Consider the following 25,114-nt stretch of genomic DNA (forward strand, 5'->3'; position numbering starts at 1 on the left):
ACCTGTAGTTATTTAGGTGAAAGCTCCAAAATGCTTGCCTAATATGTCTGTTTATCCAAAAGGAAGTATAGAGGGAGAGCTAGATAGATAGCATTGCATTACATTACATGGCAATGCAATGCACAGTTGCTGAAGTTGAACCAAAATGAGCTTGTCATCTGGCTTCTGCAACTTTTAACATGAAAAATCCAATGAGGAGAAGAAAAGCAAAGCCAAAGAGTCCATCCCAAAATCCGACAAACAAGCCAAATGAACAAAAAGCATTGAATTCAATTCTTTCTGATTTTAGAAACTGCATTAAAGAAGGGGTGCACCGGTCCTGGAGATACTGCAATACCAGGTCAATGCGTGGAGTGGACAGAGCAAGCTCTTTTTCCATCTCCCTGTTCTAAAAATCCATTTAATATATGGTCCCCAGATAGGGGACGTATCAGATATTAAACTGATAAGAACAGATACTACACTTGATCTTAGCCAAAAGGCCGAGAAGCGATAACCAGAATTGGTTTCCGACTACGGTGCCACCCAAGGATTCTGAAAAGTCCATTTGTGGAGATGGCCACCTGGACTCCCGTTAAGAAGACATGCTGTCAACCTCTAGATCCCTCACATGCCTGCACTTTTCGGCTTGCTGCTGCTGCAATCCACGCGTTTTAGATCTGCATAACTCCACCTCTTTTAGCACAGTACCCTCAACCCCCGGCTGTTCCCACCCGCCTCAACACCGTTGGAAGGGAGGAGAAACAATTAAGGTGGGGGGGGGGGGGTGGAACGAGCAGCTGTCTACCCTTAGCAGGAGGGTTGCTGATTAATTACCTCTCCTGCTGCTGCTGCTGCTGCTGGCTGTCCAGCAGCAGACTGAAGGTGGCTGCTGCTGTGCGCAGGTATATAAAGGCTCAGAGCCTATTATGACACGCGCAGCCAGCGTTCCATTGCCACATTCCGTCTACTGCAGGCGGGATACCTGGATGGCTGAATGTCACTGAGAAGCTCACAGAGACCGCCATAAGCAACAGTTTAAAAGAATGCCACAGACTAATCAACCAAACTTTTTGGGTTGGTTTCTCTTTTATAGTCTGCAGGCATTAAATGAAAGAAGTCAGTGTTCCAGCAGAGGGAGACAACGTTTCAGAAAAGGCATTGTAGCAAACCAAAAAAGAAATTTTAAGCGCAGCAGAGTAACCAGCTCACATACCTGTTAGCTCAGGTGAGATTAAAAGGCTGCTGTTGATAACAAGGGCATTTGCTAAATAGATGGTGTGTGTGCAACAATATACTGAAAGGTCAATTATATTGTGCAGCTTATCTCACCACCTGTAGTTATTTAGGTGAAAGCCTCAAAATGCTTGCCTAATATGTCTGTTTATCCAAAAGGAAGTATAGAGGGAGAGCTAGATAGATAGCATTGCATTACATTACATGGCAATGCAATGCACAGTTGCTGAAGTTGAACCAAAATGAGCTTGTCATCTGGCTTCTGCAACTTTTAACATGAAAAATCCAATGAGGAGAAGAAAAGCAAAGCCAAAGAGTCCATCCCAAAATCCGACAAACAAGCCAAATGAACAAAAAGCATTGAATTCAATTCTTTCTGATTTTAGAAACTGCATTAAAGAAGGGGTGCACCGGTCCTGGAGATACTGCAATACCAGGTCAATGCGTGGAGTGGACAGAGCAAGCTCTTTTTCCATCTCCCTGTTCTAAAAATCCATTTAATATATGGTCCCCAGATAGGGGACGTATCAGATATTAAACTGATAAGAACAGATACTACACTTGATCTTAGCCAAAAGGCCGAGAAGCGATAACCAGAATTGGTTTCCGACTACGGTGCCACCCAAGGATTCTGAAAAGTCCATTTGTGGAGATGGCCACCTGGACTCCCGTTAAGAAGACATGCTGTCAACCTCTAGATCCCTCACATGCCTGCACTTTTCGGCTTGCTGCTGCTGCAATCCACGCGTTTTAGATCTGCATAACTCCACCTCTTTTAGCACAGTACCCTCAACCCCCGGCTGTTCCCACCCGCCTCAACACCGTTGGAAGGGAGGAGAACCAATTAAGGCGGGGGGGGGGGGGTGGAACGAGCAGCTGTCTACCCTTAGCAGGAGGGTTGCTGATTAATTACCTCTCCTGCTGCTGCTGCTGCTGCTGGCTGTCCAGCAGCAGACTGAAGGTGGCTGCTGCTGTGCGCAGGTATATAAAGGCTCAGAGCCTATTATGACACGCGCAGCCAGCGTTCCATTGCCACATTCCGTCTACTGCAGGCGGGATACCTGGATGGCTGAATGTCACTGAGAAGCTCACAGAGACCGCCATAAGCAACAGTTTAAAAGAATGCCACAGACTAATCAACCAAACTTTTTGGGTTGGTTTCTCTTTTATAGTCTGCAGGCATTAAATGAAAGAAGTCAGTGTTCCAGCAGAGGGAGACAACGTTTCAGAAAAGGCATTGTAGCAAACCAAAAAAGAAATTTTAAGCGCAGCAGAGTAACCAGCTCACATACCTGTTAGCTCAGGTGAGTTTAAAAGGCTGCTGTTGATAACAAGGGCATTTGCTAAATAGATGGTGTGTGTGCAACAATATACTGAAAGGTCAATTATATTGTGCAGCTTATCTCACCACCTGTAGTTATTTAGGTGAAAGCTCCAAAATGCTTGCCTAATATGTCTGTTTATCCAAAAGGAAGTATAGAGGGAGAGCTAGATAGATAGCATTGCATTACATTACATGGCAATGCAATGCACAGTTGCTGAAGTTGAACCAAAATGAGCTTGTCATCTGGCTTCTGCAACTTTTAACATGAAAAATCCAATGAGGAGAAGAAAAGCAAAGCCAAAGAGTCCATCCCAAAATCCGACAAACAAGCCAAATGAACAAAAAGCATTGAATTCAATTCTTTCTGATTTTAGAAACTGCATTAAAGAAGGGGTGCACCGGTCCTGGAGATACTGCAATACCAGGTCAATGCGTGGAGTGGACAGAGCAAGCTCTTTTTCCATCTCCCTGTTCTAAAAATCCATTTAATATATGGTCCCCAGATAGGGGACGTATCAGATATTAAACTGATAAGAACAGATACTACACTTGATCTTAGCCAAAAGGCCGAGAAGCGATAACCAGAATTGGTTTCCGACTACGGTGCCACCCAAGGATTCTGAAAAGTCCATTTGTGGAGATGGCCACCTGGACTCCCGTTAAGAAGACATGCTGTCAACCTCTAGATCCCTCACATGCCTGCACTTTTCGGCTTGCTGCTGCTGCAATCCACGCGTTTTAGATCTGCATAACTCCACCTCTTTTAGCACAGTACCCTCAACCCCCGGCTGTTCCCACCCGCCTCAACACCGTTGGAAGGGAGGAGAACCAATTAAGGCGGGGGGGGGGGGGGGTGGAACGAGCAGCTGTCTACCCTTAGCAGGAGGGTTGCTGATTAATTACCTCTCCTGCTGCTGCTGCTGCTGCTGGCTGTCCAGCAGCAGACTGAAGGTGGCTGCTGCTGTGCGCAGGTATATAAAGGCTCAGAGCCTATTATGACACGCGCAGCCAGCGTTCCATTGCCACATTCCGTCTACTGCAGGCGGGATACCTGGATGGCTGAATGTCACTGAGAAGCTCACAGAGACCGCCATAAGCAACAGTTTAAAAGAATGCCACAGACTAATCAACCAAACTTTTTGGGTTGGTTTCTCTTTTATAGTCTGCAGGCATTAAATGAAAGAAGTCAGTGTTCCAGCAGAGGGAGACAACGTTTCAGAAAAGGCATTGTAGCAAACCAAAAAAGAAATTTTAAGCGCAGCAGAGTAACCAGCTCACATACCTGTTAGCTCAGGTGAGTTTAAAAGGCTGCTGTTGATAACAAGGGCATTTGCTAAATAGATGGTGTGTGTGCAACAATATACTGAAAGGTCAATTATATTGTGCAGCTTATCTCACCACCTGTAGTTATTTAGGTGAAAGCTCCAAAATGCTTGCCTAATATGTCTGTTTATCCAAAAGGAAGTATAGAGGGAGAGCTAGATAGATAGCATTGCATTACATTACATGGCAATGCAATGCACAGTTGCTGAAGTTGAACCAAAATGAGCTTGTCATCTGGCTTCTGCAACTTTTAACATGAAAAATCCAATGAGGAGAAGAAAAGCAAAGCCAAAGAGTCCATCCCAAAATCCGACAAACAAGCCAAATGAACAAAAAGCATTGAATTCAATTCTTTCTGATTTTAGAAACTGCATTAAAGAAGGGGTGCACCGGTCCTGGAGATACTGCAATACCAGGTCAATGCGTGGAGTGGACAGAGCAAGCTCTTTTTCCATCTCCCTGTTCTAAAAATCCATTTAATATATGGTCCCCAGATAGGGGACGTATCAGATATTAAACTGATAAGAACAGATACTACACTTGATCTTAGCCAAAAGGCCGAGAAGCGATAACCAGAATTGGTTTCCGACTACGGTGCCACCCAAGGATTCTGAAAAGTCCATTTGTGGAGATGGCCACCTGGACTCCCGTTAAGAAGACATGCTGTCAACCTCTAGATCCCTCACATGCCTGCACTTTTCGGCTTGCTGCTGCTGCAATCCACGCGTTTTAGATCTGCATAACTCCACCTCTTTTAGCACAGTACCCTCAACCCCCGGCTGTTCCCACCCGCCTCAACACCGTTGGAAGGGAGGAGAACCAATTAAGGCGGGGGGGGGGGTGGAACGAGCAGCTGTCTACCCTTAGCAGGAGGGTTGCTGATTAATTACCTCTCCTGCTGCTGCTGCTGCTGCTGGCTGTCCAGCAGCAGACTGAAGGTGGCGGCTGCTGTGCGCAGGTATATAAAGGCTCAGAGCCTATTATGACACGCGCAGCCAGCGTTCCATTGCCACATTCCGTCTACTGCAGGCGGGATACCTGGATGGCTGAATGTCACTGAGAAGCTCACAGAGACCGCCATAAGCAACAGTTTAAAAGAATGCCACAGACTAATCAACCAAACTTTTTGGGTTGGTTTCTCTTTTATAGTCTGCAGGCATTAAATGAAAGAAGTCAGTGTTCCAGCAGAGGGAGACAACGTTTCAGAAAAGGCATTGTAGCAAACCAAAAAAGAAATTTTAAGCGCAGCAGAGTAACCAGCTCACATACCTGTTAGCTCAGGTGAGTTTAAAAGGCTGCTGTTGATAACAAGGGCATTTGCTAAATAGATGGTGTGTGTGCAACAATATACTGAAAGGTCAATTATATTGTGCAGCTTATCTCACCACCTGTAGTTATTTAGGTGAAAGCTCCAAAATGCTTGCCTAATATGTCTGTTTATCCAAAAGGAAGTATAGAGGGAGAGCTAGATAGATAGCATTGCATTACATTACATGGCAATGCAATGCACAGTTGCTGAAGTTGAACCAAAATGAGCTTGTCATCTGGCTTCTGCAACTTTTAACATGAAAAATCCAATGAGGAGAAGAAAAGCAAAGCCAAAGAGTCCATCCCAAAATCCGACAAACAAGCCAAATGAACAAAAAGCATTGAATTCAATTCTTTCTGATTTTAGAAACTGCATTAAAGAAGGGGTGCACCGGTCCTGGAGATACTGCAATACCAGGTCAATGCGTGGAGTGGACAGAGCAAGCTCTTTTTCCATCTCCCTGTTCTAAAAATCCATTTAATATATGGTCCCCAGATAGGGGACGTATCAGATATTAAACTGATAAGAACAGATACTACACTTGATCTTAGCCAAAAGGCCGAGAAGCGATAACCAGAATTGGTTTCCGACTACGGTGCCACCCAAGGATTCTGAAAAGTCCATTTGTGGAGATGGCCACCTGGACTCCCGTTAAGTAGACATGCTGTCAACCTCTAGATCCCTCACATGCCTGCACTTTTCGGCTTGCTGCTGCTGCAATCCACGCGTTTTAGATCTGCATAACTCCACCTCTTTTAGCACAGTACCCTCAACCCCCGGCTGTTCCCACCCGCCTCAACACCGTTGGAAGGGAGGAGAACCAATTAAGGCGGGGGGGGGGGGGGTGGAACGAGCAGCTGTCTACCCTTAGCAGGAGGGTTGCTGATTAATTACCTCTCCTGCTGCTGCTGCTGCTGGCTGTCCAGCAGCAGACTGAAGGTGGCTGCTGCTGTGCGCAGGTATATAAAGGCTCAGAGCCTATTATGACACGCGCAGCCAGCGTTCCATTGCCACATTCCGTCTACTGCAGGCGGGATACCTGGATGGCTGAATGTCACTGAGAAGCTCACAGAGACCGCCATAAGCAACAGTTTAAAAGAATGCCACAGACTAATCAACCAAACTTTTTGGGTTGGTTTCTCTTTTATAGTCTGCAGGCATTAAATGAAAGAAGTCAGTGTTCCAGCAGAGGGAGACAACGTTTCAGAAAAGGCATTGTAGCAAACCAAAAAAGAAATTTTAAGCGCAGCAGAGTAACCAGCTCACATACCTGTTAGCTCAGGTGAGTTTAAAAGGCTGCTGTTGATAACAAGGGCATTTGCTAAATAGATGGTGTGTGTGCAACAATATACTGAAAGGTCAATTATATTGTGCAGCTTATCTCACCACCTGTAGTTATTTAGGTGAAAGCTCCAAAATGCTTGCCTAATATGTCTGTTTATCCAAAAGGAAGTATAGAGGGAGAGCTAGATAGATAGCATTGCATTACATTACATGGCAATGCAATGCACAGTTGCTGAAGTTGAACCAAAATGAGCTTGTCATCTGGCTTCTGCAACTTTTAACATGAAAAATCCAATGAGGAGAAGAAAAGCAAAGCCAAAGAGTCCATCCCAAAATCCGACAAACAAGCCAAATGAACAAAAAGCATTGAATTCAATTCTTTCTGATTTTAGAAACTGCATTAAAGAAGGGGTGCACCGGTCCTGGAGATACTGCAATACCAGGTCAATGCGTGGAGTGGACAGAGCAAGCTCTTTTTCCATCTCCCTGTTCTAAAAATCCATTTAATATATGGTCCCCAGATAGGGGACGTATCAGATATTAAACTGATAAGAACAGATACTACACTTGATCTTAGCCAAAAGGCCGAGAAGCGATAACCAGAATTGGTTTCCGACTACGGTGCCACCCAAGGATTCTGAAAAGTCCATTTGTGGAGATGGCCACCTGGACTCCCGTTAAGAAGACATGCTGTCAACCTCTAGATCCCTCACATGCCTGCACTTTTCGGCTTGCTGCTGCTGCAATCCACGCGTTTTAGATCTGCATAACTCCACCTCTTTTAGCACAGTACCCTCAACCCCTGGCTGTTCCCACCCGCCTCAACACCGTTGTAAGGGAGGAGAACCAATTAAGGCGGGGGGGGGGGTGGAACGAGCAGCTGTCTACCCTTAGCAGGAGGGTTGCTGATTAATTACCTCTCCTGCTGCTGCTGCTGCTGGCTGTCCAGCAGCAGACTGAAGGTGGCTGCTGCTGTGCGCAGGTATATAAAGGCTCAGAGCCTATTATGACACGCGCAGCCAGCGTTCCATTGCCACATTCCGTCTACTGCAGGCGGGATACCTGGATGGCTGAATGTCACTGAGAAGCTCACAGAGACCGCCATAAGCAACAGTTTAAAAGAATGCCACAGACTAATCAACCAAACTTTTTGGGTTGGTTTCTCTTTTATAGTCTGCAGGCATTAAATGAAAGAAGTCAGTGTTCCAGCAGAGGGAGACAACGTTTCAGAAAAGGCATTGTAGCAAACCAAAAAAGAAATTTTAAGCGCAGCAGAGTAACCAGCTCACATACCTGTTAGCTCAGGTGAGTTTAAAAGGCTGCTGTTGATAACAAGGGCATTTGCTAAATAGATGTGTGTGTGCAACAATATACTGAAAGGTCAATTATATTGTGCAGCTTATCTCACCACCTGTAGTTATTTAGGTGAAAGCTCCAAAATGCTTGCCTAATATGTCTGTTTATCCAAAAGGAAGTATAGAGGGAGAGCTAGATAGATAGCATTGCATTACATTACATGGCAATGCAATGCACAGTTGCTGAAGTTGAACCAAAATGAGCTTGTCATCTGGCTTCTGCAACTTTTAACATGAAAAATCCAATGAGGAGAAGAAAAGCAAAGCCAAAGAGTCCATCCCAAAATCCGACAAACAAGCCAAATGAACAAAAAGCATTGAATTCAATTCTTTCTGATTTTAGAAACTGCATTAAAGAAGGGGTGCACCGGTCCTGGAGATACTGCAATACCAGGTCAATGCGTGGAGTGGACAGAGCAAGCTCTTTTTCCATCTCCCTGTTCTAAAAATCCATTTAATATATGGTCCCCAGATAGGGGACGTATCAGATATTAAACTGATAAGAACAGATACTACACTTGATCTTAGCCAAAAGGCCGAGAAGCGATAACCAGAATTGGTTTCCGACTACGGTGCCACCCAAGGATTCTGAAAAGTCCATTTGTGGAGATGGCCACCTGGACTCCCGTTAAGAAGACATGCTGTCAACCTCTAGATCCCTCACATGCCTGCACTTTTCGGCTTGCTGCTGCTGCAATCCACGCGTTTTAGATCTGCATAACTCCACCTCTTTTAGCACAGTACCCTCAACCCCCGGCTGTTCCCACCCGCCTCAACACCGTTGGAAGGGAGGAGAACCAATTAAGGCGGGGGGGGGTGGAACAGCAGCTGTCTACCCCTTAGCAGGAGGGTTGCTGATTAATTACCTCTCCTGCTGCTGCTGCTGGCTGTCCAGCAGCAGACTGAAGGTGGCTGCTGCTGTGCGCAGGTATATAAAGGCTCAGAGCCTATTATGACACGCGCAGCCAGCGTTCCATTGCCACATTCCGTCTACTGCAGGCGGGATACCTGGATGCTGAATGTCACTGAGAAGCTCACAGAGACGCCATAAGCAACAGTTTAAAAGAATGCCACAGACTAATCAACCCAAACTTTTTGGGTTGGTTTCTCTTTTATAGTCTGGGCAGGCATTAAATGAAAGAAGTCAGTGTTCCAGCAGAGGGAGACAACGTTTCAGAAAAGGCATTGTAGCAAACCAAAAAAGAAATTTTAAGCGCAGCAGAGTAACCAGCGCACATACCTGTTAGCTCAGGTGAGTTTAAAAGGCTGCTGTTGATAACAAGGGCATTTGCTAAATAGATGTGTGTGTGCACAATATACTGAAAGGTCAATTATATTGTGCAGCTTATCTTCACCACCTGTAGTTATTTAGGTGAAAGCTCCAAAATGCTTGCCTAATATGTCTGTTTATCAAAAGGAAGTATAGAGGGAGAGCTAGATAGATAGCATTGCATTACATTACATGGCAATGCAATGCACAGTTGCTGAAGTTGAACCAAAATGAGCTTGTCATCTGGCTTCTGCAACTTTTAACATGAAAAATCCAATGAGGAGAAGAAAAGCAAAGCCAAAGAGTCCATCCCAAAATCCGAAAAACAAGCCAAATGAACAAAAAGCATTGAATTCAATTCTTTCTGATTTTAGAAACTGCATTAAAGAAGGGTGCACCGGTCCTGGAGATACTGCAATACAGGTCAATGCGTGGAGTGGACAGAGCAAGCTCTTTTTCCATCTCCCTGTTCTAAAAATCCATTTAATATATGGTCCCCAGATAGGGACGTATCAGATATTAAACTGATAAGAACAGATACTACACTTGATCTTAGCCAAAGGCCCGAGAAGCGATAACCAGAATTGGTTTTCCGACTACGGTGCCACCCAAGGATTCTGAAAAGTCCATTTGTGGAGATGGCCACCTGGACTCCCGTTAAGAAGACATGCTGTCAACCTCTAGATCCCTCACATGCCTGCTCTTTTCGGCTTGCTGCTGCTGCAATCCACGCGTTTTAGATCTGCATAACTCCACCTCTTTTAGCACAGTACCCTCAACCCCCGGCTGTTCCTCCACCCGCCTCAACACCGTTGGAAGGGAGGAGAACCAATTAAGGCGGGGGGGGGTGGAACGAGCAGCTGTCTACCCCTTAGCAGGAGGGTTGCTGATTAATTACCTCTCCTGCTGCTGCTGCTGGCTGTCCAGCAGCAGACTGAAGGTGGCTGCTGCTGTGCCAGGTATATAAAGCTCAGAGCATATTATGACACGCGCAGCCAGCGTTCCATTGCCACATCCGTCTACTGCAGGCGGGATACCTGGATGGCTGAATGTCACTGAGAAGCTCACAGAGACCGCCATAAGCAACAGTTAAAAGAATGCCACAGACTAATCAACCAAACTTTTTGGGTTGGGTTTCTCTTTTATAGTCTGCAGCATTAAATGAAAGAAGTCAGTGTTCCAGCAGAGGGAGACAACGTGTTCAGAAAAGGCATTGTAGCAAACCAAAAAAGAAATTTAAGCGCAGCAGAGTAACCAGCGCACATACCTGTTAGCTCAGGTGAGTTTAAAAGGCTGCTGTTGATAACAAGGGCATTTGCTAAATAGATGGTGTGTGTGCAACAATATACTGAAAGGTCAATTATATTGTGCAGCTTATCTCACCACCTGTAGTTATTTAGGTGAAAGCTCCAAAATGCTTGCCTAATATGTCTGTTTATCCAAAAGGAAGTATAGAGGGAGAGCTAGATAGATAGCATTGCATTACATTACATGGCAATGCAATGCACAGTTGCTGAAGTTGAACCAAAATGAGCTTGTCATCTGGCTTCTGCAACTTTTAACATGAAAAATCCAATGAGGAGAAGAAAAGCAAAGCCAAAGAGTCCATCCCAAAATCCGAAAAACAAGCCAAATGAACAAAAAGCATTGAATTCAATTCTTTCTGATTTTAGAAACTGCATTAAAGAAGGGGTGCACCGGTCCTGGAGATACTGCAATACCAGGTCAATGCGTGGAGTGGACAGAGCAAGCTCTTTTTCCATCTCCCTGTTCTAAAAATCCATTTAATATATGGTCCCCAGATAGGGGACGTATCAGATATTAAACTGATAAGAACAGATACTACACTTGATCTTAGCCAAAAGGCCGAGAAGCGATAACCAGAATTGGTTTTCCGACTACGGTGCCACCCAAGGATTCTGAAAAGTCCATTTGTGGAGATGGCCACCTGGACTCCCGTTAAGAAGACATGCTGTCAACCTCTAGATCCCTCACATGCCTGCACTTTTCGGCTTGCTGCTGCTGCAATCCACGCGTTTTAGATCTGCATAACTCCACCTCTTTTAGCACAGTACCCTCAACCCCCGGCTGTTCCCACCTGCCTCAACACCGTTGGAAGGGAGGAGAACCAATTAAGGCGGGGGGGGGGTGGAACGAGCAGCTGTCTACCCTTAGCAGGAGGGTTGCTGATTAATTACCTCTCCTGCTGCTGCTGCTGCTGGCTGTCCAGCAGCAGACTGAAGGTGGCTGCTGCTGTACGCAGGTATATAAAGGCTCAGAGCCTATTATGACATGCGCAGCCAGCGTTCCATTGCCACATTCCGTCTACTGCAGGCGGGATACCTGGATGGCTGAATGTCACTGAGAAGCTCACAGAGACCGCCATAAGCAACAGTTTAAAAGAATGCCACAGACTAATCAACCAAACTTTTTGGGTTGGTTTCTCTTTTATAGTCTGCAGGCATTAAATGAAAGAAGTCAGTGTTCCAGCAGAGGGAGACAACGTTTCAGAAAAGGCATTGTAGCAAACCAAAAAAGAAATTTTAAGCGCAGCAGAGTAACCAGCTCACATACCTGTTAGCTCAGGTGAGTTTAAAAGGCTGCTGTTGATAACAAGGGCATTTGCTAAATAGATGGTGTGTGTGCAACAATATACTGAAAGGTCAATTATATTGTGCAGCTTATCTCACCACCTGTAGTTATTTAGGTGAAAGCTCCAAAATGCTTGCCTAATATGTCTGTTTATCCAAAAGGAAGTATAGAGGGAGAGCTAGATAGATAGCATTGCATTACATTACATGGCAATGCAATGCACAGTTGCGAAGTTGAACCAAAATGAGCTTGTCATCTGGCTTCTGCAACTTTTAACATGAAAAATCCAATGAGGAGAAGAAAAGCAAAGCCAAAGAGTCCATCCCAAAATCCGACAAACAAGCCAAATGAACAAAAAGCATTGAATTCAATTCTTTCTGATTTTAGAAACTGCATTAAAGAAGGGGTGCACCGGTCCTGGAGATACTGCAATACCAGGTCAATGCGTGGAGTGGACAGAGCAAGCTCTTTTTCCATCTCCCTGTTCTAAAAATCCATTTAATATATGGTCCCCAGATAGGGGACGTATCAGATATTAAACTGATAAGAACAGATACTACACTTGATCTTAGCCAAAAGGCCGAGAAGCGATAACCAGAATTGGTTTCCGACTACGGTGCCACCCAAGGATTCTGAAAAGTCCATTTGTGGAGATGGCCACCTGGACTCCCGTTAAGAAGACATGCTGTCAACCTCTAGATCCCTCACATGCCTGCACTTTTCGGCTTGCTGCTGCTGCAATCCACGCGTTTTAGATCTGCATAACTCCACCTCTTTTAGCACAGTACCCTCAACCCCCAGCTGTTCCCACCCGCCTCAACACCGTTGGAAGGGAGGAGAACCAATTAAGGCGGGGGGGGGGGGGGGTGGAACGAGCAGCTGTCTACCCTTAGCAGGAGGGTTGCTGATTAATTACCTCTCCTGCTGCTGCTGCTGCTGGCTGTCCAGCAGCAGACTGAAGGTGGCTGCTGCTGTGCGCAGGTATATAAAGGCTCAGAGCCTATTATGACACGCGCAGCCAGCGTTCCATTGCCACATTCCGTCTACTGCAGGCGGGATACCTGGATGGCTGAATGTCACTGAGAAGCTCACAGAGACCGCCATAAGCAACAGTTTAAAAGAATGCCACAGACTAATCAACCAAACTTTTTGGGTTGGTTTCTCTTTTATAGTCTGCATGCATTAAATGAAAGAAGTCAGTGTTCCAGCAGAGGGAGACAACGTTTCAGAAAAGGCATTGTAGCAAACCAAAAAAGAAATTTTAAGCGCAGCAGAGTAACCAGCTCACATACCTGTTAGCTCAGGTGAGTTTAAAAGGCTGCTGTTGATAACAAGGGCATTTGCTAAATAGATGGTGTGTGTGCAACAATATACTGAAAGGTCAATTATATTGTGCAGCTTATCTCACCAACTGTAGTTATTTAGGTGAAAGCTCCAATATGCTTGCCTAATATGTCTGTTTATCCAAAAGGAAGTATAGAGGGAGAGCTAGATAGATAGCATTGCATTACATTACATGGCAATGCAATGCACAGTTGCTGAAGTTGAACCAAAATGAGCTTGTCATCTGGCTTCTGCAACTTTTAACATGAAAAATCCAATGAGGAGAAGAAAAGCAAAGCCAAAGAGTCCATCCCAAAATCCGACAAACAAGCCAAATGAACAAAAAGCATTGAATTCAATTCTTTCTGATTTTAGAAACTGCATTAAAGAAGGGGTGCACCGGTCCTGGAGATACTGCAATACCAGGTCAATGCGTGGAGTGGACAGAGCAAGCTCTTTTTCCATCTCCCTGTTCTAAAAATCCATTTAATATATGGTCCCCAGATAGGGGACGTATCAGATATTAAACTGATAAGAACAGATACTACAATTGATCTTAGCCAAAAGGCCGAGAAGCGATAACCAGAATTGGTTTCCGACTACGGTGCCACCCAAGGATTCTGAAAAGTCCATTTGTGGAGATGGCCACCTGGACTCCCGTTAAGAAGACATGCTGTCAACCTCTAGATCCCTCACATGCCTGCACTTTTCGGCTTGCTGCTGCTGCAATCCACGCGTTTTAGATCTGCATAACTCCACCTCTTTTAGCACAGTACCCTCAACCCCCGGCTGTTCCCACCCGCCTCAACACCGTTGGAAGGGAGCAGAACCAATTAAGGCGGGGGGGGGGGTGGAACGAGCAGCTGTCTACCCTTAGCAGGAGGGTTGCTGATTAATTACCTCTCCTGCTGCTGCTGCTGCTGGCTGTCCAGCAGCAGACTGAAGGTGGCTGCTGCTGTGCGCAGGTATATAAAGGCTCAGAGCCTATTATGACACGCGCAGCCAGCGTTCCATTGCCACATTCCGTCTACTGCAGGCGGGATACCTGGATGGCTGAATGTCACTGAGAAGCTCACAGAGACCGCCATAAGCAACAGTTTAAAAGAATGCCACAGACTAATCAACCAAACTTTTTGGGTTGGTTTCTCTTTTATAGTCTGCAGGCATTAAATGAAAGAAGTCAGTGTTCCAGCAGAGGGAGACAACGTTTCAGAAAAGGCATTGTAGCAAACCAAAAAAGAAATTTTAAGCGCAGCAGAGTAACCAGCTCACATACCTGTTAGCTCAGGTGAGTTTAAAAGGCTGCTGTTGATAACAAGGGCATTTGCTAAATAGATGGTGTGTGTGCAACAATATACTGAAAGGTCAATTATATTGTGCAGCTTATCTCACCACCTGTAGTTATTTAGGTGAAAGCTCCAAAATGCTTGCCTAATATGTCTGTTTATCCAAAAGGAAGTATAGAGGGAGAGCTAGATAGATAGCATTGCATTACATTACATGGCAATGCAATGCACAGTTGCTGAAGTTGAACCAAAATGAGCTTGTCATCTGGCTTCTGCAACTTTTAACATGAAAAATCCAATGAGGAGAAGAAAAGCAAAGCCAAAGAGTCCATCCCAAAATCCGACAAACAAGCCAAATGAACAAAAAGCATTGAATTCAATTCTTTCTGATTTTAGAAACTGCATTAAAGAAGGGGTGCACCGGTCCTGGAGATACTGCAATACCAGGTCAATGCGTGGAGTGGACAGAGCAAGCTCTTTTTCCATCTCCCTGTTCTAAAAATCCATTTAATATATGGTCCCCAGATAGGGGACGTATCAGATATTAAACTGATAAGAACAGATACTACACTTGATCTTAGCCAAAAGGCCGAGAAGCGATAACCAGAATTGGTTTCCGACTACGGTGCCACCCAAGGATTCTGAAAAGTCCATTTGTGGAGATGGCCACCTGGACTCCCGTTAAGAAGACATGCTGTCAACCTCTAGATCCCTCACATGCCTGCACTTTTCGGCTTGCTGCTGCTGCAATCCACGCGTTTTAGATCTGCATAACTCCACCTCTTTTAGCACAGTACCCTCAACCCCCGGCTGTTCCCACCCGCCTCAACACCGTTGGAAGGGAGGAGAACCAATTAAGGCGGGGGGGGGGGGTGGAACGAGCAGCTGTCTACCCTTAGCAGGAGGGTTGCTGATTAATTACCTCTCCTGCTGCTGCTGCTGCTGGCTGTCCAGCAGCAGACTGAAGGTGGCTGCTGCTGTGCGCAGGTATATAAAGGCTCAGAGCCTATTATGACACGCGCAGCCAGCGTTCCATTGCCACATTCCGTCTACTGCAGGCGGGATACCTGGATGGCTGAATGTCACTGAGAAGCTCACAGAGACCGCCATAAGCAACAGTTTAAAAGAATGCCACAGACTAATCAACCAAACTTTTTGGGTTGGTTTCTCTTTTATAGTCTGCAGGCATTAAATGAAAGAAGTCAGTGTTCCAGCAGAGGGAGACAACGTTTCAGAAAAGGCATTGTAGCAAACCAAAAAAGAAATTTTAAGCGCAGCAGAGTAACCAGCTCACATACCTGTTAGCTCAGGTGAGTTTAAAAGGCTGCTGTTGATAACAAGGGCATTTGCTAAATAGATGGTGTGTGTGCAACAATATACTGAAAGGTCAATTATATTGTGCAGCTTATCTCACCACCTGTAGTTATTTAGGTGAAAGCTCCAAAATGCTTGCCTAATATGTCTGTTTATCCAAAAGGAAGTATAGAGGGAGAGCTAGATAGATAGCATTGCATTACATTACATGGCAATGCAATGCACAGTTGCTGAAGTTGAACCAAAATGAGCTTGTCATCTGGCTTCTGCAACTTTTAACATGAAAAATCCAATGAGGAGAAGAAAAGCAAAGCCAAAGAGTCCATCCCAAAATCCGACAAACAAGCCAAATGAACAAAAAGCATTGAATTCAATTCTTTCTGATTTTAGAAACTGCATTAAAGAAGGGGTGCACCGGTCCTGGAGATACTGCAATACCAGGTCAATGCGTGGAATGGACAGAGCAAGCTCTTTTTCCATCTCCCTGTTCTAAAAATCCATTTAATATATGGTCCCCAGATAGGGGACGTATCAGATATTAAACTGATAAGAACAGATACTACACTTGATCTTAGCCAAAAGGCCGAGAAGCGATAACCAGAATTGGTTTCCGACTACGGTGCCACCCAAGGATTCTGAAAAGTCCATTTGTGGAGATGGCCACCTGGACTCCCGTTAAGAAGACATGCTGTCAACCTCTAGATCCCTCACATGCCTGCACTTTTCGGCTTGCTGCTGCTGCAATCCACGCGTTTTAGATCTGCATAACTCCACCTCTTTTAGCACAGTACCCTCAACCCCCGGCTGTTTCCACCCGCCTCAACACCGTTGGAAGGGAGGAGAACCAATTAAGGCGGGGGGGGGGTGGAACGAGCAGCTGTCTACCCTTAGCAGGAGGGTTGCTGATTAATTACCTCTCCTGCTGCTGCTGCTGCTGGCTGTCCAGCAGCAGACTGAAGGTGGCTGCTGCTGTGCGCAGGTATATAAAGGCTCAGAGCCTATTATGACACGCGCAGCCAGCGTTCCATTGCCACATTCCGTCTACTGCAGGCGGGATACCTGGATGGCTGAATGTCACTGAGAAGCTCACAGAGACCGCCATAAGCAACAGTTTAAAAGAATGCCACAGACTAATCAACCAAACTTTTTGGGTTGGTTTCTCTTTTATAGTCTGCAGGCATTAAATGAAAGAAGTCAGTGTTCCAGCAGAGGGAGACAACGTTTCAGAAAAGGCATTGTAGCAAACCAAAAAAGAAATTTTAAGCGCAGCAGAGTAACCAGCTCACATACCTGTTAGCTCAGGTGAGTTTAAAAGGCTGCTGTTGATAACAAGGGCATTTGCTAAATAGATGGTGTGTGTGCAACAATATACTGAAAGGTCAATTATATTGTGCAGCTTATCTCACCACCTGTAGTTATTTAGGTGAAAGCTCCAAAATGCTTGCCTAATATGTCTGTTTATCCAAAAGGAAGTATAGAGGGAGAGCTAGATAGATAGCATTGCATTACATTACATGGCAATGCAATGCACAGTTGCTGAAGTTGAACCAAAATGAGCTTGTCATCTGGCTTCTGCAACTTTTAACATGAAAAATCCAATGAGGAGAAGAAAAGCAAAGCCAAAGAGTCCATCCCAAAATCCGACAAACAAGCCAAATGAACAAAAAGCATTGAATTCAATTCTTTCTGATTTTAGAAACTGCATTAAAGAAGGGGTGCACCGGTCCTGGAGATACTGCAATACCAGGTCAATGCGTGGAATGGACAGAGCAAGCTCTTTTTCCATCTCCCTGTTCTAAAAATCCATTTAATATATGGTCCCCAGATAGGGGACGTATCAGATATTAAACTGATAAGAACAGATACTACACTTGATCTTAGCCAAAAGGCCGAGAAGCGATAACCAGAATTGGTTTCCGACTACGGTGCCACCCAAGGATTCTGAAAAGTCCATTTGTGGAGATGGCCACCTGGACTCCCGTTAAGAAGACATGCTGTCAACCTCTAGATCCCTCACATGCCTGCACTTTTCGGCTTGCTGCTGCTGCAATCCACGCGTTTTAGATCTGCATAACTCCACCTCTTTTAGCACAGTACCCTCAACCCCCGGCTGTTTCCACCCGCCTCAACACCGTTGGAAGGGAGGAGAACCAATTAAGGCGGGGGGGGGGTGGAACGAGCAGCTGTCTACCCTTAGCAGGAGGGTTGCTGATTAATTACCTCTCCTGCTGCTGCTGCTGCTGGCTGTCCAGCAGCAGACTGAAGGTGGCTGCTGCTGTGCGCAGGTATATAAAGGCTCAGAGCCTATTATGACACGCGCAGCCAGCGTTCCATTGCCACATTCCGTCTACTGCAGGCGGGATACCTGGATGGCTGAATGTCACTGAGAAGTTCACAGAGACCGCCATAAGCAACAGTTTAAAAGAATGCCACAGACTAATCAACCAAACTTTTTGGGTTGGTTTCTCTTTTATAGTCTGCAGGCATTAAATGAAAGAAGTCAGTGTTCCAGCAGAGGAAGACAACGTTTCAGAAAAGGCATTGTAGCAAACCAAAAAAGAAATTTTAAGCGCAGCAGAGTAACCAGCTCACATACCTGTTAGCTCAGGTGAGTTTAAAAGGCTGCTGTTGATAACAAGGGCATTTGCTAAATAGATGGTGTGTGTGCAACAATATACTGAAAGGTCAATTATATTGTGCAGCTTATCTCACCACCTGTAGTTATTTAGGTGAAAGCTCCAAAATGCTTGCCTAATATGTCTGTTTATCCAAAAGGAAGTATAGAGGGAGAGCTAGATAGATAGCATTGCATTACATTACATGGCAATGCAATGCACAGTTGCTGAAGTTGAACCAAAATGAGCTTGTCATCTGGCTTCTGCAACTTTTAACATGAAAAATCCAATGAGGAGAAGAAAAGCAAAGCCAAAGAGTCCATCCCAAAATCCGACAAACAAGCCAAATGAACAAAAAGCATTGAATTCAATTCTTTCTGATTTTAGAAACTGCATTAAAGAAGGGGTGCACCGGTCCTGGAGATACTGCAATACCAGGTCAATGCGTGGAGTGGACAGAGCAAGCTCTTTTTCCATCTCCCTGTTCTAAAAATCCATTTAATATATGGTCCCCAGATAGGGGACGTATCAGATATTAAACTGATAAGAACAGATACTACACTTGATCTTAGCCAAAAGGCCGAGAAGCGATAACCAGAATTGGTTTCCGACTACGGTGCCACCCAAGGATTCTGAAAAGTCCATTTGTGGAGATGGCCACCTGGACTCCCGTTAAGAAGACATGCTGTCAACCTCTAGATCCCTCACATGCCTGCACTTTTCGGCTTGCTGCTGCTGCAATCCACGCGTTTTAGATCTGCATAACTCCACCTCTTTTAGCACAGTACCCTCAACCCCCGGCTGTTCCCACCCGCCTCAACACCGTTGGAAGGGAGGAGAACCAATTAAGGCGGGGGGGGGTGGAACGAGCAGCTGTCTACCCTTAGCAGGAGGGTTGCTGATTAATTACCTCTCCTGCTGCTGCTGCTGCTGGCTGTCCAGCAGCAGACTGAAGGTGGCTGCTGCTGTGCACAGGTATATAAAGGCTCAGAGCCTATTATGACACGCGCAGCCAGCGTTCCATTGCCACATTCCGTCTACTGCAGGCGGGATACCTGGATGGCTGAATGTCACTGAGAAGCTCACAGAGACCGCCATAAGCAACAGTTTAAAAGAATGCCACAGACTAATCAACCAAACTTTTTGGGTTGGTTTCTCTTTTATAGTCTGCAGGCATTAAATGAAAGAAGTCAGTGTTCCAGCAGAGGGAGACAACGTTTCAGAAAAGGCATTGTAGCAAACCAAAAAAGAAATTTTAAGCGCAGCAGAGTAACCAGCTCACATACCTGTTAGCTCAGGTGAGTTTAAAAGGCTGCTGTTGATAACAAGGGCATTTGCTAAATAGATGGTGTGTGTGCAACAATATACTGAAAGGTCAATTATATTGTGCAGCTTATCTCACCACCTGTAGTTATTTAGGTGAAAGCTCCAAAATGCTTGCCCAATATGTCTGTTTATCCAAAAGGAAGTATAGAGGGAGAGCTAGATAGATAGCATTGCATTACATTACATGGCAATGCAATGCACAGTTGCTGAAGTTGAACCAAAATGAGCTTGTCATCTGGCTTCTGCAACTTTTAACATGAAAAATCCAATGAGGAGAAGAAAAGCAAAGCCAAAGAGTCCATCCCAAAATCCGACAAACAAGCCAAATGAACAAAAAGCATTGAATTCAATTCTTTCTGATTTTAGAAACTGCATTAAAGAAGGGGTTCACCGGTCCTGGAGATACTGCAATACCAGGTCAATGCGTGGAGTGGACAGAGCAAGCTCTTTTTCCATCTCCCTGTTCTAAAAATCCATTTAATATATGGTCCCCAGATAGGGGACGTATCAGATATTAAACTGATAAGAACAGATACTACACTTGATCTTAGCCAAAAGGCCGAGAAGCGATAACCAGAATTGGTTTCCGACTACGGTGCCACCCAAGGATTCTGAAAAGTCCATTTGTGGAGATGGCCACCTGGACTCCCGTTAAGAAGACATGCTGTCAACCTCTAGATCCCTCACATGCCTGCACTTTTCGGCTTGCTGCTGCTGCAATCCACGCGTTTTAGATCTGCATAACTCCACCTCTTTTAGCACAGTACCCTCAACCCCCGGCTGTTCCCACCCGCCTCAACACCGTTGGAAGGGAGGAGAACCAATTAAGGCGGGGGGGGGGGGGGTGGAACGAGCAGCTGTCTGCCCTTAGCAGGAGGGTTGCTGATTAATTACCTCTCCTGCTGCTGCTGCTGCTGGCTGTCCAGCAGCAGACTGAAGGTGGCTGCTGCTGTGCGCAGGTATATAAAGGCTCAGAGCCTATTATGACACGCGCAGCCAGCGTTCCATTGCCACATTCCGTCTACTGCAGGCGGGATACCTGGATGGCTGAATGTCACTGAGAAGCTCACAGAGACCGCCATAAGCAACAGTTTAAAAGAATGCCACAGACTAATCAACCAAACTTTTTGGGTTGGTTTCTCTTTTATAGTCTGCAGGCATTAAATGAAAGAAGTCAGTGTTCCAGCAGAGGGAGACAACGTTTCAGAAAAGGCATTGTAGCAAACCAAAAAAGAAATTTTAAGCGCAGCAGAGTAACCAGCTCACATACCTGTTAGCTCAGGTGAGTTTAAAAGGCTGCTGTTGATAACAAGGGCATTTGCTAAATAGATGGTGTGTGTGCAACAATATACTGAAAGGTCAATTATATTGTGCAGCTTATCTCACCACCTGTAGTTATTTAGGTGAAAGCTCCAAAATGCTTGCCTAATATGTCTGTTTATCCAAAAGGAAGTATAGAGGGAGAGCTAGATAGATAGCATTGCATTACATTACATGGCAATGCAATGCACAGTTGCTGAAGTTGAACCAAAATGAGCTTGTCATCTGGCTTCTGCAACTTTTAACATGAAAAATCCAATGAGGAGAAGAAAAGCAAAGCCAAAGAGTCCATCCGAAAATCCGACAAACAAGCCAAATGAACAAAAAGCATTGAATTCAATTCTTTCTGATTTTAGAAACTGCATTAAAGAAGGGGTGCACCGGTCCTGGAGATACTGCAATACCAGGTCAATGCGTGGAGTGGACAGAGCAAGCTCTTTTTCCATCTCCCTGTTCTAAAAATCCATTTAATATATGGTCCCCAGATAGGGGACGTATCAGATATTAAACTGATAAGAACAGATACTACACTTGATCTTAGCCAAAAGGCCGAGAAGCGATAACCAGAATTGGTTTCCGACTACGGTGCCACCCAAGGATTCTGAAAAGTCCATTTGTGGAGATGGCCACCTGGACTCCCGTTAAGAAGACATGCTGTCAACCTCTAGATCCCTCACATGCCTGCACTTTTCGGCTTGCTGCTGCTGCAATCCACGCGTTTTAGATCTGCATAACTCCACCTCTTTTAGCACAGTACCCTCAACCCCCGGCTGTTCCCACCCGCCTCAACACCGTTGGAAGGGAGGAGAACCAATTAAGGCGGGGGGGGGGGGTGGAACGAGCAGCTGTCTGCCCTTAGCAGGAGGGTTGCTGATTAATTACCTCTCCTGCTGCTGCTGCTGCTGGCTGTCCAGCAGCAGACTGAAGGTGGCTGCTGCTGTGCGCAGGTATATAAAGGCTCAGAGCCTATTATGACACGCGCAGCCAGCGTTCCATTGCCACATTCCGTCTACTGCAGGCGGGATACCTGGATGGCTGAATGTCACTGAGAAGCTCACAGAGACCGCCATAAGCAACAGTTTAAAAGAATGCCACAGACTAATCAACCAAACTTTTTGGGTTGGTTTCTCTTTTATAGTCTGCAGGCATTAAATGAAAGAAGTCAGTGTTCCAGCAGAGGGAGACAACGTTTCAGAAAAGGCATTGTAGCAAACCAAAAAAGAAATTTTAAGCGCAGCAGAGTAACCAGCTCACATACCTGTTAGCTCAGGTGAGTTTAAAAGGCTGCTGTTGATAACAAGGGCATTTGCTAAATAGATGGTGTGTGTGCAACAATATACTGAAAGGTCAATTATATTGTGCAGCTTATCTCACCACCTGTAGTTATGTAGGTGAAAGCTCCAAAATGCTTGCCTAATATGTCTGTTTATCCAAAAGGAAGTATAGAGGGAGAGCTAGATAGATAGCATTGCATTACATTACATGGCAATGCAATGCACAGTTGCTGAAGTTGAACCAAAATGAGCTTGTCATCTGGCTTCTGCAACTTTTAACATGAAAAATCCAATGAGGAGAAGAAAAGCAAAGCCAAAGAGTCCATCCCAAAATCCGACAAACAAGCCAAATGAACAAAAAGCATTGAATTCAATTCTTTCTGATTTTAGAAACTGCATTAAAGAAGGGGTGCACCGGTCCTGGAGATACTGCAATACCAGGTCAATGCGTGGAGTGGACAGAGCAAGCTCTTTTTCCATCTCCCTGTTCTAAAAATCCATTTAATATATGGTCCCCAGATAGGGGACGTATCAGATATTAAACTGATAAGAACAGATACTACACTTGATCTTAGCCAAAAGGCCGAGAAGCGATAACCAGAATTGGTTTCCGACTACGGTGCCACCCAAGGATTCTGAAAAGTCCATTTGTGGAGATGGCCACCTGGACTCCCGTTACGAAGACATGCTGTCAACCTCTAGATCCCTCACATGCCTGCACTTTTCGGCTTGCTGCTGCTGCAATCCACGCGCTTTAGATCTGCATAACTCCACCTCTTTTAGCACAGTACCCTCAACCCCCGGCTGTTCCCACCCGCCTCAACACCGTTGGAAGGGAGGAGAACCAATTAAGGCGGGGGGGGGGGGTGGAACGAGCAGCTGTCAACCCTTAGCAGGAGGGTTGCTGATTAATTACCTCTCCTGCTGCTGCTGCTGCTGGCTGTCCAGCAGCAGACTGAAGGTGGCTGCTGCTGTGCGCAGGTATATAAAGGCTCAGAGCCTATTATGACACGCGCAGCCAGCGTTCCATTGCCACATTCCGTCTACTGCAGGCGGGATACCTGGATGGCTGAATGTCACTGAGAAGCTCACAGAGACCGCCATAAGCAACAGTTTAAAAGAATGCCACAGACTAATCAACCAAACTTTTTGGGTTGGTTTCTCTTTTATAGTCTGCAGGCATTAAATGAAAGAAGTCAGTGTTCCAGCAGAGGGAGACAACGTTTCAGAAAAGGCATTGTAGCAAACCAAAAAAGAAATTTTAAGCGCAGCAGAGTAACCAGCTCACATACCTGTTAGCTCAGGTGAGTTTAAAAGGCTGCTGTTGATAACAAGGGCATTTGCTAAATAGATGGTGTGTGTGCAACAATATACTGAAAGGTCAATTATATTGTGCAGCTTATCTCACCACCTGTAGTTATTTAGGTGAAAGCTCCAAAATGCTTGCCTAATATGTCTGTTTATCCAAAAGGAAGTATAGAGGGAGAGCTAGATAGATAGCATTGCATTACATTACATGGCAATGCAATGCACAGTTGCTGAAGTTGAACCAAAATGAGCTTGTCATCTGGCTTCTGCAACTTTTAACATGAAAAATCCAATGAGGAGAAGAAAAGCAAAGCCAAAGAGTCCATCCCAAAATCCGACAAACAAGCCAAATGAACAAAAAGCATTGAATTCAATTCTTTCTGATTTTAGAAACTGCATTAAAGAAGGGGTGCACCGGTCCTGGAGATACTGCAATACCAGGTCAATGCGTGGAGTGGACAGAGCAAGCTCTTTTTCCATCTCCCTGTTCTAAAAATCCATTTAATATATGGTCCCCAGATAGGGGACGTATCAGATATTAAACTGATAAGAACAGATTTTTTTGATTGAAGCTGCATCCAAGGCACTGAAAAATGTGACCGAAGTCACACCAAAACAGCGCACGAGGCGAGGATTCATGTGGACCCTTCCCGGAGGAGAGGGTCCCCAATAAACCATCCCCATCCCTCTGAGCCAGAAGGCCACAGCGAGGGTCAGGGATCTCCGATGCTCTCCCTAGCCGAAGCCGGAGAAGAGCCGTTTTCGTGCTCCCAGCTTCCATCTAGGCTGCCACCCTAGTGGAGCTGGAGCCTGTGTTGGTTTCTCAGCCCAAAGCTGACCGGACCTCCGACCGGGTTTATAAAAATTCCCCTTCCTAGCCCGGAGGCCAGGAATAGGGGGGGTTGCTCAGAAAGTATGATTGGCAAAGGTGCGGCGTGCTACGAAGCCAAGTCTTTCTGGGGTTCCCAGCCCCAGTAAGCTTGGACTCCCACCAGGGCGCCTACTCCTGGGGCACATTGCTCCAAAGCCCTCACACTTACCCAGCCTAGTGACTTCGATCCTGGAGGGCCATGTTTTCCATCAGATAACTCTATGAGCCACCTGGCGTACTAACAAGTGCACCAAACCAGTGTGTAATATGCATCAATTTACTAGGGCAGCCCAAGGACAAAACTGCCTTTTCAAAAGATACTACACTTGATCTTAGCCAAAAGGCCGAGAAGCGATAACCAGAATTGGTTTCCGACTACGGTGCCACCCAAGGATTCTGAAAAGTCCATTTGTGGAGATGGCCACCTGGACTCCCGTTAAGAAGACATGCTGTCAACCTCTAGATCCCTCACATGCCTGCACTTTTCGGCTTGCTGCTGCTGCAATCCACGCGTTTTAGATCTGCATAACTCCACCTCTTTTAGCACAGTACCCTCAACCCCCGGCTGTTCCCACCCGCCTCAACACCGTTGGAAGGGAGGAGAACCAATTAAGGCGGGGGGGGGGGTGGAACGAGCAGCTGTCTACCCTTAGCAGGAGGGTTGCTGATTAATTACCTCTCCTGCTGCTGCTGCTGCTGGCTGTCCAGCAGCAGACTGAAGGTGGCTGCTGCTGTGCGCAGGTATATAAAGGCTCAGAGCCTATTATGACACGCGCAGCCAGCGTTCCATTGCCACATTCCGTCT

The 25,114-nt window shown here is 45.6% G+C and overlaps 19 non-coding genes and 1 pseudogene across 19 annotated transcripts; all 20 read right to left on the reverse strand.

The window, feature by feature from the left end:
• Positions 1-303: 303 nt before the first annotated feature.
• LOC141251529 (U2 spliceosomal RNA) lies at positions 304-494 on the reverse strand. Its single transcript, XR_012313222.1, has one exon. It is a non-coding gene; the product is annotated as a U2 spliceosomal RNA (small nuclear RNA).
• Positions 495-1,615: 1,121 nt separating this feature from the next.
• Positions 1,616-1,806, reverse strand: LOC141251530 (U2 spliceosomal RNA). The gene has a single exon (XR_012313223.1). It is a non-coding gene; the product is annotated as a U2 spliceosomal RNA (small nuclear RNA).
• A 1,121-nt stretch (positions 1,807-2,927) lies between these two features.
• LOC141251504 (U2 spliceosomal RNA) lies at positions 2,928-3,118 on the reverse strand. Its single transcript, XR_012313200.1, has one exon. It is a non-coding gene; the product is annotated as a U2 spliceosomal RNA (small nuclear RNA).
• A 1,123-nt stretch (positions 3,119-4,241) lies between these two features.
• LOC141251505 (U2 spliceosomal RNA) lies at positions 4,242-4,432 on the reverse strand. Its single transcript, XR_012313201.1, has one exon. It is a non-coding gene; the product is annotated as a U2 spliceosomal RNA (small nuclear RNA).
• Positions 4,433-5,551: 1,119 nt separating this feature from the next.
• LOC141251506 (U2 spliceosomal RNA) lies at positions 5,552-5,742 on the reverse strand. The gene has a single exon (XR_012313202.1). It is a non-coding gene; the product is annotated as a U2 spliceosomal RNA (small nuclear RNA).
• A 1,119-nt stretch (positions 5,743-6,861) lies between these two features.
• LOC141251507 (U2 spliceosomal RNA) lies at positions 6,862-7,052 on the reverse strand. Its single transcript, XR_012313203.1, has one exon. It is a non-coding gene; the product is annotated as a U2 spliceosomal RNA (small nuclear RNA).
• A 1,115-nt stretch (positions 7,053-8,167) lies between these two features.
• On the reverse strand, positions 8,168-8,358 carry LOC141251508 (U2 spliceosomal RNA). Its single transcript, XR_012313204.1, has one exon. It is a non-coding gene; the product is annotated as a U2 spliceosomal RNA (small nuclear RNA).
• A 1,109-nt stretch (positions 8,359-9,467) lies between these two features.
• Positions 9,468-9,656, reverse strand: LOC141251521 (U2 spliceosomal RNA). The gene has a single exon (XR_012313216.1). It is a non-coding gene; the product is annotated as a U2 spliceosomal RNA (small nuclear RNA).
• A 1,111-nt stretch (positions 9,657-10,767) lies between these two features.
• Positions 10,768-10,958, reverse strand: LOC141251509 (U2 spliceosomal RNA). The gene has a single exon (XR_012313205.1). It is a non-coding gene; the product is annotated as a U2 spliceosomal RNA (small nuclear RNA).
• A 1,115-nt stretch (positions 10,959-12,073) lies between these two features.
• Positions 12,074-12,264, reverse strand: LOC141251510 (U2 spliceosomal RNA). The gene has a single exon (XR_012313206.1). It is a non-coding gene; the product is annotated as a U2 spliceosomal RNA (small nuclear RNA).
• Positions 12,265-13,384: 1,120 nt separating this feature from the next.
• On the reverse strand, positions 13,385-13,575 carry LOC141251520 (U2 spliceosomal RNA). Its single transcript, XR_012313215.1, has one exon. It is a non-coding gene; the product is annotated as a U2 spliceosomal RNA (small nuclear RNA).
• A 1,116-nt stretch (positions 13,576-14,691) lies between these two features.
• Positions 14,692-14,882, reverse strand: LOC141251511 (U2 spliceosomal RNA). Its single transcript, XR_012313207.1, has one exon. It is a non-coding gene; the product is annotated as a U2 spliceosomal RNA (small nuclear RNA).
• Positions 14,883-15,999: 1,117 nt separating this feature from the next.
• LOC141251516 (U2 spliceosomal RNA) lies at positions 16,000-16,190 on the reverse strand. The gene has a single exon (XR_012313212.1). It is a non-coding gene; the product is annotated as a U2 spliceosomal RNA (small nuclear RNA).
• Positions 16,191-17,305: 1,115 nt separating this feature from the next.
• On the reverse strand, positions 17,306-17,496 carry LOC141251518 (U2 spliceosomal RNA). The gene has a single exon (XR_012313213.1). It is a non-coding gene; the product is annotated as a U2 spliceosomal RNA (small nuclear RNA).
• Positions 17,497-18,611: 1,115 nt separating this feature from the next.
• Positions 18,612-18,802, reverse strand: LOC141251512 (U2 spliceosomal RNA). Its single transcript, XR_012313208.1, has one exon. It is a non-coding gene; the product is annotated as a U2 spliceosomal RNA (small nuclear RNA).
• Positions 18,803-19,916: 1,114 nt separating this feature from the next.
• Positions 19,917-20,107, reverse strand: LOC141251519 (U2 spliceosomal RNA). Its single transcript, XR_012313214.1, has one exon. It is a non-coding gene; the product is annotated as a U2 spliceosomal RNA (small nuclear RNA).
• A 1,119-nt stretch (positions 20,108-21,226) lies between these two features.
• Positions 21,227-21,417, reverse strand: LOC141251513 (U2 spliceosomal RNA). The gene has a single exon (XR_012313209.1). It is a non-coding gene; the product is annotated as a U2 spliceosomal RNA (small nuclear RNA).
• Positions 21,418-22,534: 1,117 nt separating this feature from the next.
• On the reverse strand, positions 22,535-22,725 carry LOC141251515 (U2 spliceosomal RNA). Its single transcript, XR_012313211.1, has one exon. It is a non-coding gene; the product is annotated as a U2 spliceosomal RNA (small nuclear RNA).
• A 1,117-nt stretch (positions 22,726-23,842) lies between these two features.
• LOC141251522 (U2 spliceosomal RNA) lies at positions 23,843-24,025 on the reverse strand. Its single transcript, XR_012313217.1, has one exon. It is a non-coding gene; the product is annotated as a U2 spliceosomal RNA (small nuclear RNA).
• Positions 24,026-24,549: 524 nt separating this feature from the next.
• On the reverse strand, positions 24,550-24,665 carry LOC141251525 (U2 spliceosomal RNA; annotated as a pseudogene).
• Positions 24,666-25,114: the final 449 nt, after the last annotated feature.

This window comes from Phyllobates terribilis, unplaced genomic scaffold, assembly GCF_046119375.1.
Source record: "Phyllobates terribilis strain yellow unplaced genomic scaffold, ASM4611937v1 Scaffold_7168__1_contigs__length_39483, whole genome shotgun sequence".
Taxonomy (NCBI): domain Eukaryota; kingdom Metazoa; phylum Chordata; class Amphibia; order Anura; family Dendrobatidae; genus Phyllobates; species Phyllobates terribilis.